At 35.5% G+C, this 16,568-nt stretch overlaps 1 protein-coding gene and 1 long non-coding RNA gene across 3 annotated transcripts in view; one reads left to right on the forward strand and one right to left on the reverse strand.

The window, feature by feature from the left end:
- LOC139822727 (cytochrome P450 4c21-like) overlaps positions 1-16,568 on the reverse strand; it is a 92,811-nt gene that overhangs the window by 10,206 nt on the left and 66,037 nt on the right. The gene's annotated exons all lie outside the window — the stretch shown is intronic.
- On the forward strand, positions 5,917-15,687 carry LOC139822959 (uncharacterized). 2 transcript variants are annotated; one of them, XR_011734654.1, is made up of 4 exons: positions 5,917-6,409; positions 14,362-14,520; positions 14,591-14,746; positions 15,124-15,687. It is a non-coding gene; the product is annotated as an uncharacterized lncRNA (long non-coding RNA). The 2 variants fall into 2 exon arrangements; XR_011734655.1 differs by lacking the exon at positions 14,591-14,746 and having other exon boundaries at positions 5,955-6,409.

A 16,568-nucleotide genomic window follows, 5' to 3' on the forward strand; every position in this document is an offset into this window, starting at 1 on the left:
AACTGTTTCATCTTTCCATACAATTTGTTTTCCCGTCCCTTTTCGAATGCCGCTTTCGAGATTTCACAGAACGTGGCAATGCCGCGGAATAAAATAATCACTCGAGCCATGGACAAGTTCAGCTCGAAAGGATTTCGAAAGGACCTGATTCATAGAACAAAAAGTCCATTTCGGATTATAGAAAATTTTCTTCCTGCGCGTAATAATGCGAGAACCCAGGAGTCCCTTGTCATGTATCACAGTTTCAGGTTACCATGAAATTGTGACAGATTTATCATAACTTGATTGTATCACATTAATAAACTTATGAAAAACTATAAAAAGAAAAATCACTTTTTCGTTCTCTTAGCGTCAAAAATTTTTTCTTTACAAAAAAAACTATCGCGATAATACGACATACCGTTCCATCTATTTGCTATAAACTGTACAATTGTTAAGCACTTTTTTATGACTAATTTTATGAGCAGCATTTGTATAATTAATTTATCTTTAAACTAAAGATTTATTATTAGAAAATATATTTATATATTGATGGAATATATATTATAAACATTTCGTAGTACTATTCGAATTTTAATGTCACATTTACTCTAAACGACTGAATGTTAAGTGTAGGTAAAACATTTTTAGTTATAATATACTAATTTCTTTAGGACCCTTATTTCTCGAAAACAATTTACCAGTTAATCTTCCATCCAATTGTCGGCATTAATTATTCCAGCAGTTTTCATGTCCATTATTCTCCAACAGAGAAACGGAGAATACGCGTTTGCTGAGAAAGAGGAACCGTAACAGAAAATTAGTGATGGAAGAAGAAGAGAGAAAAGCATAGCTATTACTTTCCGAGGAGCGTAGCACGGGTTTGAATGGCGAATCTTCACTACCCTACGTTCTAATATAGCCAGTATACTGCGATCAGAAGGACAAGCGCTTCCCTAAGATCTGTGACATATATCTTTGCCAAGTTTATTTGCGTTTCGCCCCTCCGGCTCGACTAGACTGTACTTATTAATATCCTTTCAATTACGCGCAAGCAAGAAGAACGCGTTAAAGCAACTAGGAGTGCTTGAGATCCTTTTAACAAAAGGGATCGCACACTGAATATTGTCTTGAAATTATGAGTTTTGCATAGCTTGTTTAAATGGAGAATAAGGAAGTAGGATATAGTAAAGTAAATCATCTTTAGATGGGATTCGGGATAAACGATGACAATTAGCGCGCTAAAATTCTGTTGAATTTATCTGATTAAAAATGGAAAAATGAATTAAGATATATTTTCTATAATAATCTATTTTTACGACAAATGTGTATTATAGGTATTGCTATGATAATGCATACAATACAAAAAGATTGTACTATAAAATACATAATTTTTTAAAATTAATTTAATATTTTAATTACTAGTATATTAGATTATTATTATCATTAATTATTACTGATTAATAAAGTCAATAATATCCTAACGATTTACCTTTACATAGTAAAATTGAATAATGCCATATCTATCACCTTCAAAAATAAAATATAATGACAATTATGAATGGTATCTCCTTCTGCCAATGGAATCAGATTAAACTCCACTCCTTGAGCGAAACACTTTTTCGCGTCGATACAGATAGCCTCTTGACAATAATCCGATAAAAGTTTCAGGGATTATCCTTCGACTTAAGAACGTCGCCAAAGTTGTTCGTAACGTGAGCATATTGACCACGACGTGTGAGAATAATCACATGGGGGTCCAAACCAGAGAAAATCTATCGTTTTCTTAGATTTATTGCAACTGGTTAATTTCTATATCGTGAGTCACGCTAACCAGGCACAATATGAAGCAACAAAAGCTACAGAGTTGAAATGGAATATAGAGCAAGAATATGAGCCATATAAAAAGGAAGATTGAAAATAAGAAAAAGATAAAAAGAGAAGGTTTATAGTACGATATAAGTAAAAAAAATATATATGTATACATAATGTATATACATATTGTGTATATAGTTAGCGATAGAGAACAAACCGACGGAATTACCGAATTCTGTGCGTGGTAATTACCACACATAGTAGGTAATTTAAACTTTCCCCGAAGGTATTTGCGCAAGCATGGCGAAAATAAGTAGGAAATAAAAAAGAAACTACAATTAAATACACCAATTATCCGGTATTTGGCGATGTATGTATATTATCATAATTTATTTACACACTTAAAATAAACGCTTTGCTTAAATGTTAATCAGGCAAATTATAGTGTCAACTCTGCCGGACCTTTGAATTTAATGTTGATTGTGTATATCACAGTTTTGAGAAAGATTTTTAAAACAGATAGGTCAAGGCTTTGCGATATCATATCAAAAGTATCTCTCTAGTATCCCAAAATGTTAAACAGATATTAAACGGATGTTCTGAACATAAAGTATAAAACTTGTGTACAGAATTCTTTTATATTACTTCTAGATAAAGAGTCTAAATAATATTATAGTAAATACATTATAATATTATCATTGTATACATCATTAACATATTTTGCACAGAACAATAAATGACTTAACGGAGATTGAGATATAGTTAATCTCTATATCCAATAATTAATTAATTGAAAATGAACGAAATGAATATCGTATAAACTAAGATTTTATTTCTGTGTTTATTCTTTCTTCTTATATTATTCCTCGCGGATAATTTTAAATTCTTGTATTGCACAGCCACGTGCGCGTTGCGTAAAATGTGCGTGAGATTCGGTATAACTATACGACAATATTGTTAGACGTTTGCATGGAGATTACACCAAGGAAGAACGGAGGAAGTACAAAGACACACCTCGTCTTCTTGCATCGCCCACGTAGACGTAATAAGATACTGCCTTCTTATACGCGGCGCGACATCACATAAGTAACGCTACGGGGAACACGTTTCTGCCGTGCGACGTTAAACGTGATAACCGTACTTTGTAACAATACTTCGTCGTAGGGATAATGGCGCTACGGTACCGTACAAAGTTGTCTCGATTCTATGAGACGCAATCCACGTTCGAACAATCTCGCGAGAATCTGTGCGACGCGTTATCCAGTGGCGGCGCGGTTACGGCGATGCTTTATTCCCATAAAGAGAGTTTCACGCGTTCTTATTATTTATTTATATTCATATCGTTGTATCGTTACTACGCAAAATAGAAAAAAAAACGAATAATATCGCAAGAATAATCTCACGGATCTAAAACAAAACAAAAACATGAATTTTATCATGCAACAAATAGAGAATGAAGATAGTGATGGACTATTTTTCAAAGCCACATTCGGTGTTACAACTTAATAGCATGCATGGAATAGCATGCATGTGCAACTATATTACTTTTTTTCTTCTCTGTTTGAGATGTTGAAACAACAGATACGTACAAGTAAACTAAAAATCATACATTAATTTATAAAATATGAAAGAAGGCAGTACTTAGTTTTATAATATTTTATAATGGAAAATTAAATATCTGCAACATTAATTTATAGATATTAAATACGTTTAATAGTACATTTGTTATAAGTAACAAATAATTATGATTGATGATTTATTTTATATATTTACTTGTTCCATTTATCTAAAATAAATGATCACGTCAAATATACATTATCAATTAATAGTAATTAACAAATATTAAATGTATATATCTGCGGTTAAAAACTAACGTAGAATTCCGTCCGAAGTTCATAAAAAGCGTAAAATATTGATGAAGAATATAAAGCTGTTGTTTTATCTTCCCTATTATAGCGAACGTTGGTGGAAAGTAACGGTCTAGCAACAGCGTCGCCGTGTATGCATATATTATTGTGAATATATAAACTATAAACAAAAGTTGTATGTGTGCGCGTGTGCGGTAGAATATTTTGAGCTCTTTGCGCTAGGAAATGGAACGTTTCCTTCCCTTGAACGTTATGTTGCGAATTTTACATGAAAACGTATAATGTACCGCCAATTTAAGACGATGCCGTTTATTCTAAGTACGAAATCCCACTCGCTTGAAACATCACATCAATTGCGTTACCATATCACACTCTATGTACAAGATGCGCGTAAATTTACTTCTAAATTATTTGATATATTAAGAAAAACTTAAATAAATAATAATTTGTATTTTATACTTTTTAATTGAATATTATTACTGCTTTTATTAAGAATTTTTTAAAGATAGCGTCTTGATGTTTGTTCCTTTTGTTTGAAGAGTATATATAATATTGATCAAACATATTCGATATCCATCGATAAGCACAATGTTTATATAATATTTTACACTATAATTATTATTTTTTATAATGAACTTCATTCACAAAATGCAAAACATGATTTAATAGATATACAATCAAGAGTCAACAAGTTCACGACTTTTATCAAACATGAGATATGTCTTATTAATGCTGCTATCTCTCTGTATCCAATTACGCGAACCATAACAACGCGAAGTAGGTTAAAAACTTTTCCATCACAGTTCAAATATGATCGACGCAGTAAGATTTCTTGAGATTATTTAAACACGACTCAAGGGGAATACACACGAATGGCTTTTTCTATAATGGTAGCACTTATTTGTGCGTTGTTGGCAAGCGACAGGATGAAATGTGCGAGTTTGCAAGGTCCTGGTACGGCGACCGTATTGCGGAAACGCTGTCGCCGAAAAACGATTGTGTTAGCACTCAAAGCAGAGGAGAGAACGAACGTTTATCACGAGCTATGACGTGTGAAGATTAGAATCCGGGATGCCGAAGACATTTTTATTCCCAATTTCAACGTAAGAGGAGATGATGCTGAAAGAATGTGATTCAGAAACATCGTAAGAGTGTTACAATCAAATTTTAGTAGCTGAATATAATAAAATTGATGGCAATGCATATGTGTATGATAAAATATCGTTGCAATTAATTTGTTAAAAAAATCGAATAATATTAATGAACAAAAATCATCATCATTATACTTAGAATGATTTACGTTTTGACTTGGAGCTTACAATATGTACGTGGATATATATTTTATAATGCAATATACGTTTACCGCGAACTGAGTAATTAGTTGTCGAGTTAATTACAGTAAAGCATCAGCTCTTGAGGCACAAACTTCGAGACAAAGTTCTAAAGGAGTCACGTGAGGTCGACAGGACAAGTTAGGGAACTATTCATCGCCACCGTTTAACCACGCGCGTGGAGGAACCGTCATAAATAATTATCAGCTTATTTAGCTATGCGAAAGCGCGAGAGAAAACATTGTTCCCAACATTGTGCGATCGCGTCGACGTATATAGGCACAAACGGTGTAACCTACTTGAAAAGTTTCCGCGGTATAAGCAGGACCATTTTTCAAGTTTCCCACTGGGAGGGGTATGCGCGAGCCGTAACATTTTGCAACTCGCGACTCGTGTGTGGCTCTTCAACTGTGAGTGAGATGGAGCGAGTAGGTGGCATCCCGGGATGAACGAAACGCGTCGAGGCGTGAACGAGGAAATCGATGCGAGAGGTGAACGCCGAGGAATCGAAGCAGAGAAAAGTTTAAAGAACGCCGCGACGAAAGGCATTGGTCCAGGTAGCGATTCGGAATAAGGGCCCGAATCCCAAGGAGAAATGATTTCACCGTGCCAACACGCGAGGATGAAGTTCCGAGCACTTAGAACGAAGTTCCTCGTGGAAATCAAACTTAATTGATGGAGTGTAATGCTCTGTAAATGACTTGAGAGTATTCAATTTCATATATACCCTCGGCAAAAGTCGATGCAAAAGTGCTATCCAAGACGTTTCTGATTATTAATTAGAATTATTAACCAGATTTTTTTTTACGCAAAGTTTCATAAGGGATTTATTAACTTCCGAACTTGCGGACTTCCCCGCTGTCTGAAAGACCTCGTCGTCGAAAAGTGAATTTGAAGAGACAGTAACAAAATTCTAGCACGTTGATTTCGGGGACTTGCCGCGCTAAAATCATGCCTCGCTGGTCCTGGAAATAAAGCTAGAATGGAAAGCGACATATTGATGGCACTAAATTGAACGAAAATAAGGTGCGCTGCGACGATAGTGTCTCAGACGATGACGGGCGACAGCGTTACAACATCACGGCGCATCCAGATAGGTATCGGAAAATGTCTTGAGTGATGTCCCCGACGGTACCATACGTCATTTGAGACAATCTGCCGTAGCGAGGTTTCCTCATCCGTTACCTTCGATCCTGATTAGTTTTCAGCCTCTCGCGAGTATCGTCGTTGATCTACGTCGGTGCGGGCTTTGAACGGCGCTACGCGGACTGGGATAGGTAGATCGCGTTCTATCCGCCGCAGTCAATAAATTATGGCCGTTCCAGAGATACGTCCTTGTCCTTCGAGCGTATATTGAATGGACTAGGCATAAGCTGTCGGTTCGTGAAGCTGAATCGTAATCCGTAAGAACCGAAGGTACTACTTTATTTCCACAAAGATCCCTTGGATTAACTTAGATATCTTAAAATTTAAGCTTCTTATTATATAATTGATTAAAGCATCATAACATTTTTAATCATAACTTTTACTAGTTTACTTGTAAATTCTTTCTTATGTTATGCATTTTAAAAATAAAGCACATTTTTAAGTAGTTTTAAGGAACCTCAAATATGAAGACATATTATACATACGAAAATGTATTAAGTTTTGTATAGAAAATAATATTTAAAAATTGTGAACTTACATTAGCACAATTTATAAGGCTCTTATAAGTATGTAAATATATTATGTTACTAACTCATTATCATTGCTTAAATACTGTTGCAAAAAGAAAAAATATATTCGATCATTATAATGATACGAACTATGCCACTTCTTTAACAATGCTTGAAATTTTAATAGATAATACTTGATGATATATGCGACCGTGTTTGCTAGCTTTCCCTCTCTGCCGTTAAGCCCTCTCCGTCGTTAAACTCAAAGCTCAGCTTGCTAAATGTCACGCATTACATTTTCATTATTAAAACGTCGTCTCGCAAAAATAAATTGTACGTTGCGTGTGTTCCGGAGACTGCGTTGAGTGTTGCTCTCAACCAAAATATCCGGGACGGACATTCAGGAAATGAATAAACGCACAATAGCTTGTCGGCGCAAAAAAGACGCGATCTGATTTATCGCGCGGCGGTCCATTTTAAGCGCGTCCAGCGATATACCGACGTCATTTAACATTTTGATTAATGCATAACGTTACATCTTTTTATCATTTACGGGACGCACGCGAAAACGGCGACGTCATTTTATTTCGCGCGCTACCGAATGAAAACGTCAATCGGCACTGTTCGTCGCGAATGGAGTTTTCGATAAAATTGCTCCGAGCACGCGTGAAAAATTTATATTCCAGTTTCAACGATACGCGTCGACGAGTACGGCAAGAAGCGAGAGGAACGTTATGCTAATTGCGGTAATTGGTTGAAACGAGATAATAACTAAGCCTGGCATACATTAACATCAATACAACGAATACTTTCACTTTATACACGAACCGCAGGTGCGTATATAAAATTATGACCGCGTACAGGTGCAAGTAAAAACACACATTTCGGGACGTGCAATACAATAAACTGCGACTGTCAACGATTGATTTGTTTACAATCAATGTGAGCCTCTCGATTCTGGATGGTTTAGAATACACGGACCGTGCAAATTTTATATGGTTTCAATTTATTTTCGTCATTTTATACAGCCGTGTATCTAGCGACGAAACGTACTCCGCGTTGTAAATGGAAATATACAATAGGCATCTGCTATTTGTTTCACTCAAACGAATGTCATTGAGATCTCTACTGACACATTAACTATACACGGTAAACCGCTGATAAATAAATGTTTATTGCACATGTTAACTCCGAACTGGTTGCATGACTAATATAGATGTACTTGAAACAGGTGTGACACGAAACTATTTAATTACTACACAGACGACAGTGACGCAAAGAGAGAGAATGTAGAATTAACCGAATAATTCGTGAGTGATATATGTTACTGTTTATTTTAAATAAACAATTAAGTTGTTAAGTTGTTATTCAAGGTCCATATCTACGCGAGAAAATTCTTCATAGCTATCAGATATTTTTTACACAATTACGTACATTTTTAGACACTGTCAATGTGTATTATTTATATTAAATTTAGATGGGCAAATGTATTTTATTGCAATTTATAAATAAAAAGATCTTACTTCTAGACTTAAGTGTTAGATCAATTGCGTATTTAAATAAGATTTATGCTCAACGTTGCGTAATGCGTGCAACGATGATCGCAAGGACTCGTGCGACCTTGTTAGCTAGCATGCAACTGCGTAGTTTATTAAGTATACGTAATAGTTGTTATGCATTAATAATTGAAACTTGTAATGGAAACTTACAAGGCAACAGAAAAAGAATCTACTTATATAAACTCTACATGTTCTACTTTATTTTACTTTACAAAAATAGAAATTTTTTTGTTAATAAAATTTGATTTATCCAAAAAGAACGAAAATGAAAAGACAAAATTACTGACAAAGAGAATTCAGTGGCGCATTAAATATTATCCTTTCTAGTAAAATGATTGCAAATTCTGTATAAAATATCGATCACTGAATATCGATAGTCTCATAGAATAATAGCATCAAATTTTCCTCACAGAGGTGAAAAAATGGTTGAGGAGAATATGTCAATGGCAAGAAGACCCGCGAAAATTAAGCCGCGCGCCAACAATTAGCGAGTCCACTGTGGTTTCGGTTATGTTCTGCAAGAGTTTCTGTATTGGGTCGTAAAAGACCCCAATGTAAACTGAGATAATGGGCCGACTTGGTCTACTTAAGGTGTCGGAACTTAGGCGCGTTTGTGGGCAAGTATAGTACGGCACGGCTCGTAACACTTGCAGTCGAAAGGTTCGAAAATTTACACATATGTGTATTCATATTACTGTCGATGCGGTGGTATGATTGGATAGCCGGCAACCGAGGACTATACATATATTTTGTGACTCGTTATGTTAAATAATGGATGATTCATCAGTTGGACATTCACCGTGTTATCCGTGACATCTTGCCCAAAGAATTTTTTGTCGTCAACAGTTTAAGACTAAAGTTGTCGCATTAACAACATTTACAATATTGTTTCTACAGAATTCTTCATTTTCCGGTTCGTTTATGACTTATAAATCTCTATGTTAAATACACGTGTGTAATAACGTAGTAAATAACTTTTTATGATTTTTTTTATGAAGTAAGAAAATTAATGCTCTCTTGCAAAAAAAAACGATATATCTTCAAAGCTTTCAATAGCTTAACGATAGCAATAATCTCTAGTAACAATCTTAGTAAAGTGAGTAAAACAATTATAACTGTATAATATTAAAAATACAGCATATTATTTATAATAAATCCGTACATTTTTTTATAATGATTAGACGAACACATCGTGGCAGAAGTTTGCATGGAAATAAAAATTTGACCATTTGAAAATCGGTAACGAGTGACATTTTGGCAGAAAAAGCTACGAAAATGCGAATGCAATTGTTGGCGCGTGTCCATTTTTATCGAAGGATACTGGAGCCAAAGATGGTGTAAGAAATCCCAGTTGCATCAGCAGAATTCAAAAACGAAAGTGGATGATTGCTTCCGAAACATTGCACTATTTTCTGAGATCTTTCTTCTTGCACTCCAGTCTCTCGGAGTCTAGCTTAGTAACGCAAATTGTTTTCTTACTGAAGTTTATGTTATTGGACATAATAACTGCATGTCATTCTTCTTAATTCTGTATAATATACAGAATATCTGATAATAGGTGTAACTGAATAGAAAATCTCTGTACTTATTGTTTTGCGATAGCAATAAATAATGAGGAATTTATAAAGATCCGTGAGTTAGGTTGTCAGGCGTGCGGCGTGACATTAGAAGAAATGCTCTGTAAACAATAACAACTATGCAGGAATTACGCATAACAATCATAACTGCTGAGCTGTCTCATTTTGTTAAATCACATGGATGCACGCTGTTTCGCGGATATTTAATAATTAATTTCTCATTATTTATTGCGAAAATTGCGAAACGGTATAGGATTTTTCTATTCAGTTTAACTCTCTCTATATCTACCTACTGCGGGTGTTACTGTGTTACATCTATTATCAGACACCCGGTATATACACAGAAGAAGAAAAAAACTTTAATTTCAGAGACATAAAATATTTTCCGATTAAACTTTTTATCAAAGAGCATGCAATAACACGAATGAATGCAATATCAGATCGTCTGTAGAAAAGTTTTTTATGGTAGAAACTACATCTAATTTTCCGTAGAATTTTATAGAAAAACAAATCGACAAAATCCAAATCATGTTTCATCGCAATTAAATTCATTTATGTTTCGTAAACATGTGGAAGAAATTTCTTTGCAAGAATAAACTGCTAAACTAAATAGCATTATTTAAAGTTATTAAATTTTAAAAATCTACAGTTTAATTGTAATTTAATTGCTCTAACATTTTCATAAGATCTACTAGATTATTTTATGCCGAAAGACGGAAAGGGAACGATAGTGCATAATGGTTGCGCGTGGCACACAAAAGCGCACTGGCATCGCATAAAGGAGTCCCCGTCACCGCTCTTCGTCGAAAATACGCAATGTCTTTTATTCTTAAGTTTTCACGATCGTGAAAGTTGCGCGAGAAACAGTCGAGTCTGCCAAAATTTAAAGTGGTTCCAAAACGCGGTATTGTACAAAACACAACGGGGCAATTCGCTTCCGCATGGGACCGACCGACTGTCTGCGACGCTAAAAAGAATAGTCCGCGATTCAGCCGATTCGCCTAGACGTAGGAAGTCGATGCGCGCTTTTTGCCAGTGAGAAACTTCTCTTCGTAAGTACTCGTTTTCTGAGTGATACGCAGAACGTATATTTAACGAGTGACAGTTTCAGTCCCGTCTGTGCTCACTATGGAGTTCTTCTCTCTTCTCACGTCTTCCTTTGGAATGCGAGTAAGTTTATATCGGTGAAAGAGGAAAAATGAGAAAGGCCGAATTTCAAAAAACATCCGAGAATGCTGCTATTTTTTACCAGAACAGAGAACAGCATAAATAGCATGAATCAGGACTAATCTTTATATGATCATAATTCGTTATCGGTGCTTTGATTATCGGGGGGAATCTTGTTTCGACCATATCTCTCTCCAAGATTTATAACGACGATTTTTAACAATATGATCAGGTATTTGCGATCAACAGCCGCAACCTGTCACAAAGCGAAATGTAAAAATTAAACGTAATAACAGGATTATAAAGTTATCTGTCATCTCGAAAATTACGAAAACAATCAGCTACACACACACAGAAAAGATAAACAGAATAATACGTTTTTTTTTCTGAACTGGTTGGCTCTCGGGGCATTGCTTTTCCTTACTAACCGCAGTTCGAGTTAATTTCCTCATCCACCTCGTCCGGCAATTACAATTCCATCCAGTTATTTTTCAGAGCCAGACGTCGCGGTGCTCCGCACGTTTGGGATCGCTTCGGGTACGACTTTAATTTGTCCGTTACATGGATAATTAGCAAAGGCAACGCGCCATGACCGGGCGGAGTCAGGAATTTTGCAAACGTAATTATTTTTAGTTAATGCCCCGGGTATTTTTTAAATGGCGACGCGGTTCCTAATATCGAGTACATTAAGCCGTATATCTCGAAGAGAGGCGAAAAATACATCAATTTGTCTAGCGGAATTTCGTGGTTGGCATCCCGTGAAAAGCATAAAACTGCACCGGCGCTCACACAGTGGCAGCAGGAAGACGGCTGCTCCTCACGTTCCTAATAATAATAATAAGAGAGCCGGGGCGAACGAGACGAATAAAAGTGCCGGAGGAAACGCGACCTACGTGGCACGCTGATGCTCGACCGTTACTTATGCTCGGCATTTTGCCAGTAGCAATGAAAAACATCTCGGAATAATGTAACATGCATCTAAGGAAAATGACGAGGCGTGGATATGTGGTACGAATCGCTATTGTGACTTATAAGTTATTCATGCACGCGTCATCTGGTACGTATAGTTTGACCGATCGTTGAAGCTGATTACGCATATCCGTAGACGTCATTGTGCTCCCCTATTGATTACCCAAATCGATACTCCGATTGAGATTACTCGTTCGGTGATGTGGCCCAACTTTTCGTACGAGTGAATCGATTCGCGTATTATCGGCCAATGAACGTTCCCCGTACGTCGGAAACCGCGCGTTGGACGTCGCCTGCCAAGTTGCAGATTCATTTGCGTTAGCAAAAAATCCGCGGAAATATTTTTCTCTCTCCTTGTCTATTCATACGCCACATTTGGACGCGGGCTGAATAAATCTGGTTTCTTTTTCGAGCAAACGATTTTTCAACCGAACCGAACAATACGGGATCGCGATGGAAAAATAAACTGCCGCGCGCAAGTGCGTAGCAATGAATTTCCGATTTATTGCTCTGTTATTTTGATCTTTACACCACGGCTTACATTATAATTTACGGTGGAATACATTAACATACCTGACAGAACATTACGTATGCAGATATACAGAAATAGCTGACGCATACTAGAAATCTATCAAAGCAACGTTTGTCTCTCGCGTCACATTCAGAAAAATAAAATTGATAATTCCCACGAAAGACGCGACACAAACACCGAGTAGGTTAATGCCAATTTTACGATTTCCATACAAAAGAGACGAATGTTTCATTGTGGCGGAAAGAGAATCGCGCACCTAGCACGGGGGATATGAACAGCCGAACGACCAACATCACCGTCAGAGAAACATAAAACTCAGCTACGATGTCACTCGTTTAATGAGTTGGGGCGAGGTCGGAATTTCGTGGGTGGTGAGCATCCGTCGCCGTTTGCGGCCGCCGCAGAATCGATGCACATACGGTACCTTTTTTTTCGATGGGTCGTAAAAGCTTGGATATCACATAGCCGACCAACTGACCCGGATGTCCGGATAGTGTTATAAAGGGATGTCACGTCCCGTTCGTAATACGTGTCTTTTCCACGATTTTTAGACGTCAAATTCTACAATGTAGCGTCATTCTTAATTCTTACAATATCTATACTTGAAATCTGATACTTTCCAATGCAAAACATGTTCTTGTGAGCATTTTACGATAAATACATGCGAAAATAATGTTAAACTGTTATAAGGATTTATCCATTAATGTTTCCGCTAGATAGATACGTCGGCTTTAAATTTTTCCATGAAATGCACGCATCACTTACCGCGTAATTAGTGCTTCCTCCAATTTTATAAATGCATAAAATAATTAGTTACAAGCAAACTTCATCATCTAATTTCAAAAGTTAAGCATTAATTTCATTATCGACGTGATGGCTCAACGATGCTAATGATTAATTCGTTGCGCTATATTATATATATTCGCGCGATTTTTCTGTATTTCTAAAATGCATAAAACAGATTTCGTTAAACGGAGATTTTACGAAACGCGGTGTACTTTGAACCTACGGCGAAACTAAGCTAATAATATTTTCCGATGTTAAATTCAAACGGAATCGTGGAGCGTCAGGCTCGTAAATAATTGTTTTCTACCGGTATAATTTACGTCTCGTCAAACATACAGCTGCGCGCTCTACAGTTATTTGTATTATGCGAAACGTCAAATAGAATTTCTGTTTTAATTAATATCCCGTATACAAACAAAGAATTAATTACAAAATATTATGCAATGACCGGCATAAATAAAATATCTCTAATGCAATTAACTTTTGTAATTATTATAATGAATTGAAACACTCAATTAAAAAAATTAAAAGTTTTATCTCAATAGAACCCTAACTTGACAATTTACCTAAGCAAAAGATAGCAATTATGTAGCAATTTATAAATCAAAATGTAGCAGAAAAAGTAAGAGAATCGGTCAAACACTAAGACAAGAAAGAAGTGTCTTTTTAAACCACAATAAAATTATAATTTTACTCAATTTGCTTTTAAATCAGGTAAATAATGAACAAAATAATTAAATAACATTGTACGAGTAACGAGTAGGTGACATACACGCATATCGAACCATGTAGTAATTTTTTCTCGCTCAAAAATTCTTTATTATGAGAACTTATTAATATATTACAGAATAACTGTTCTTTTTTTTAGAAATTAAGGTATTTATTAAAAATCTGCATACCTTATCTTGCGCACAAAAATCTAATGCTCCTAATTGTAAGACATTACTAAATGAAAGTAGCACATCTTTTGAATTATCTTTATGTTACGATATGTCAATCTCTCGGTGTCCTGGATCTCGAGGACACCGTTGCGACTAAAGTTCTCTTTTGGGTCGAGACTGCACCCGCTGAAATTCTGTGTTACGCAAGCGACATCCATTAATGAAAATCGATTACCCATCAGGACTGGTGCGTACACCAACGCGCGTCAAAAGCGCGTGTACACACACCACCTCATCGCGCTGGCCGGCCTGTTGACGATGCCTGTCGGTTGCTCCAGCTTATATACCTTGATTCCGGGGATTCAAGGGGACACATTAGCTCAACTGAAAGACGTGTGTCTGTACGTATCTCTAGATAAGTGTGTCCCGGTGTAATGACCACTCGTGTAATTACAATGACATTAATAATAGATGAGCATACACATATCGATTTGGAATTAACGAGCAATGATAACGGATGCTCCGACGGATTAACCAGCATTTTAATCGTACGCTCATTATAAACAAATTATTATCAAGTATATTTGCTTTATTTCGGCAAATAAAGCCTCCAGTATAATCATGACGGTACGTTTACTAATTAAATAATGATAATATACTATATAAAGTTAGTAGTCTTGATTTTTGTGGCATAAACGCACTTCTCTTATAAATGCACAATATAAAAAAAATAAATACAACATAAAAATTTATGAACGTTATTTGTATCCAACACTTATAATCGATGTATATACAAAATCTGTTTTTTACAAAAAAAAAGAATAGAAAATTATAATTGAAATAAGAGATCAAATAAGAAAATTTTTGTATAAAATAAAACAGTATTATGCCATATGTAGTATGTACGTTATTTGTATAAAAATATGCTTTTTTATATATAAGTTATAACAAGTTTGCAGAAGAAGGTAGCGTTTTTACTCAGTTGGCTAAATTCTTATTGGCAGGGTGAGTTTTCCCAGAAGGGTTACACGGTACGAAGGCGCGCTGAGCGGCAAGTTTCACATTGAGCTATAAAATTCTCTAGAACGGCGCAAGGGGGTGAGGGCGGAAAAATCAATTAGACTGCCTTCGACAGCCACGTCGCCATGATTCAGGAAACCGATAAATCTCAGCTCAGCGACATCAGCACCTCGACTGAAGTCTCGAGTATCTCGCGCCATTTCCACGTTCTTTTCCTTATCCTTTTCCTTCTCAACATTGACTCTCAAGTGCAACGAGCGTCTAACGAAGGTAAAAGCGAGATGCTTTATTGATGCTTCATAATTTTTAAATAAAAGGTAAGCCAAAATTTATTCGAAACATTTTGAATCAAATAAAGGATACGAATAAAAAAAAATTCATATAAGGTGCAGTATACGATAAACAAATATTTCCGTAGGGATAACCTGTTACGAAATAATTTTAATGCAAACTATTAAATTTTTACTACTTAGCGTATTAATGAAATGCAAAAAAGTTTCTTTTGTTAAAATTTAAATAAATATATATTAATATGTGGAATATAACATTCAAGATTATTACGAATGTATAAAATCTGCTTCGTAAAGAAATATTTCTTAACAGCAGTAGAAAATCTTTTATCGTTTCAAAAATAAGATTTTACAGATCCTTTAATAGATTTTTAAATGAGACTAATTCAGAATTATAATTTTAATAGATCCCACCAATATTCTCTGTCTCAAAGACCGTTTACAATTGTAATACCATTATGTTTGTCACAATCGATATATTCTAGTCCATAGATCATTGTCAATAGTAGTTTATAAATGCCTGGTGTAGTGAATAATTTTGAACGACCTCAGAATCGAATCGATTCGATCAGAATCTGTATAAATCGCAATCACAATGTCGGCGGCGACTTTACCTTTACGTAGATATCGTTGGTGCACGACGTAGTAGGTGCAGATAAGAAATTACTACCATATACCGAATTGAAAAGGTCTCCCATGTTCCCCGAATGGATTCTTACCAGGAATATGTCACCATATTTCTCATTCTCTGAACGGTACCACGTGAAAACGGATAGATGCATTATAACGATTATATAAGTTCAATTTACAAACTATAGGATTTTTGCAAAGCTTAATTTTTTACTATAAAAAAAACTTATCTATATATTCTGCTGCGTACGTGTATATTTTATAGACACTTGCCTTTCTTGTTTTATATATCAAAAATGTTTTCTTATTCGATAAAAAATGATAGTTCGTTAATGTCGACAGCTGTGTTAAAAAAAAGAGACATTAATTATGTTCATATATTATCAACTTTACTTTTGATTCTACAATACGCAAAATATATCCAAATGCTTTACATGCTTTACACATCAATGATACTCAATATCACTTTTTATGAAAATTTTATCTTCCATGAAGAAAAGTTGGAAAAT

The sequence above is a fragment of the Temnothorax longispinosus genome, chromosome 12 (genome assembly GCF_030848805.1).
Source record: "Temnothorax longispinosus isolate EJ_2023e chromosome 12, Tlon_JGU_v1, whole genome shotgun sequence".
In the NCBI taxonomy this organism is placed as follows: Eukaryota; Metazoa; Arthropoda; class Insecta; order Hymenoptera; family Formicidae; genus Temnothorax; species Temnothorax longispinosus.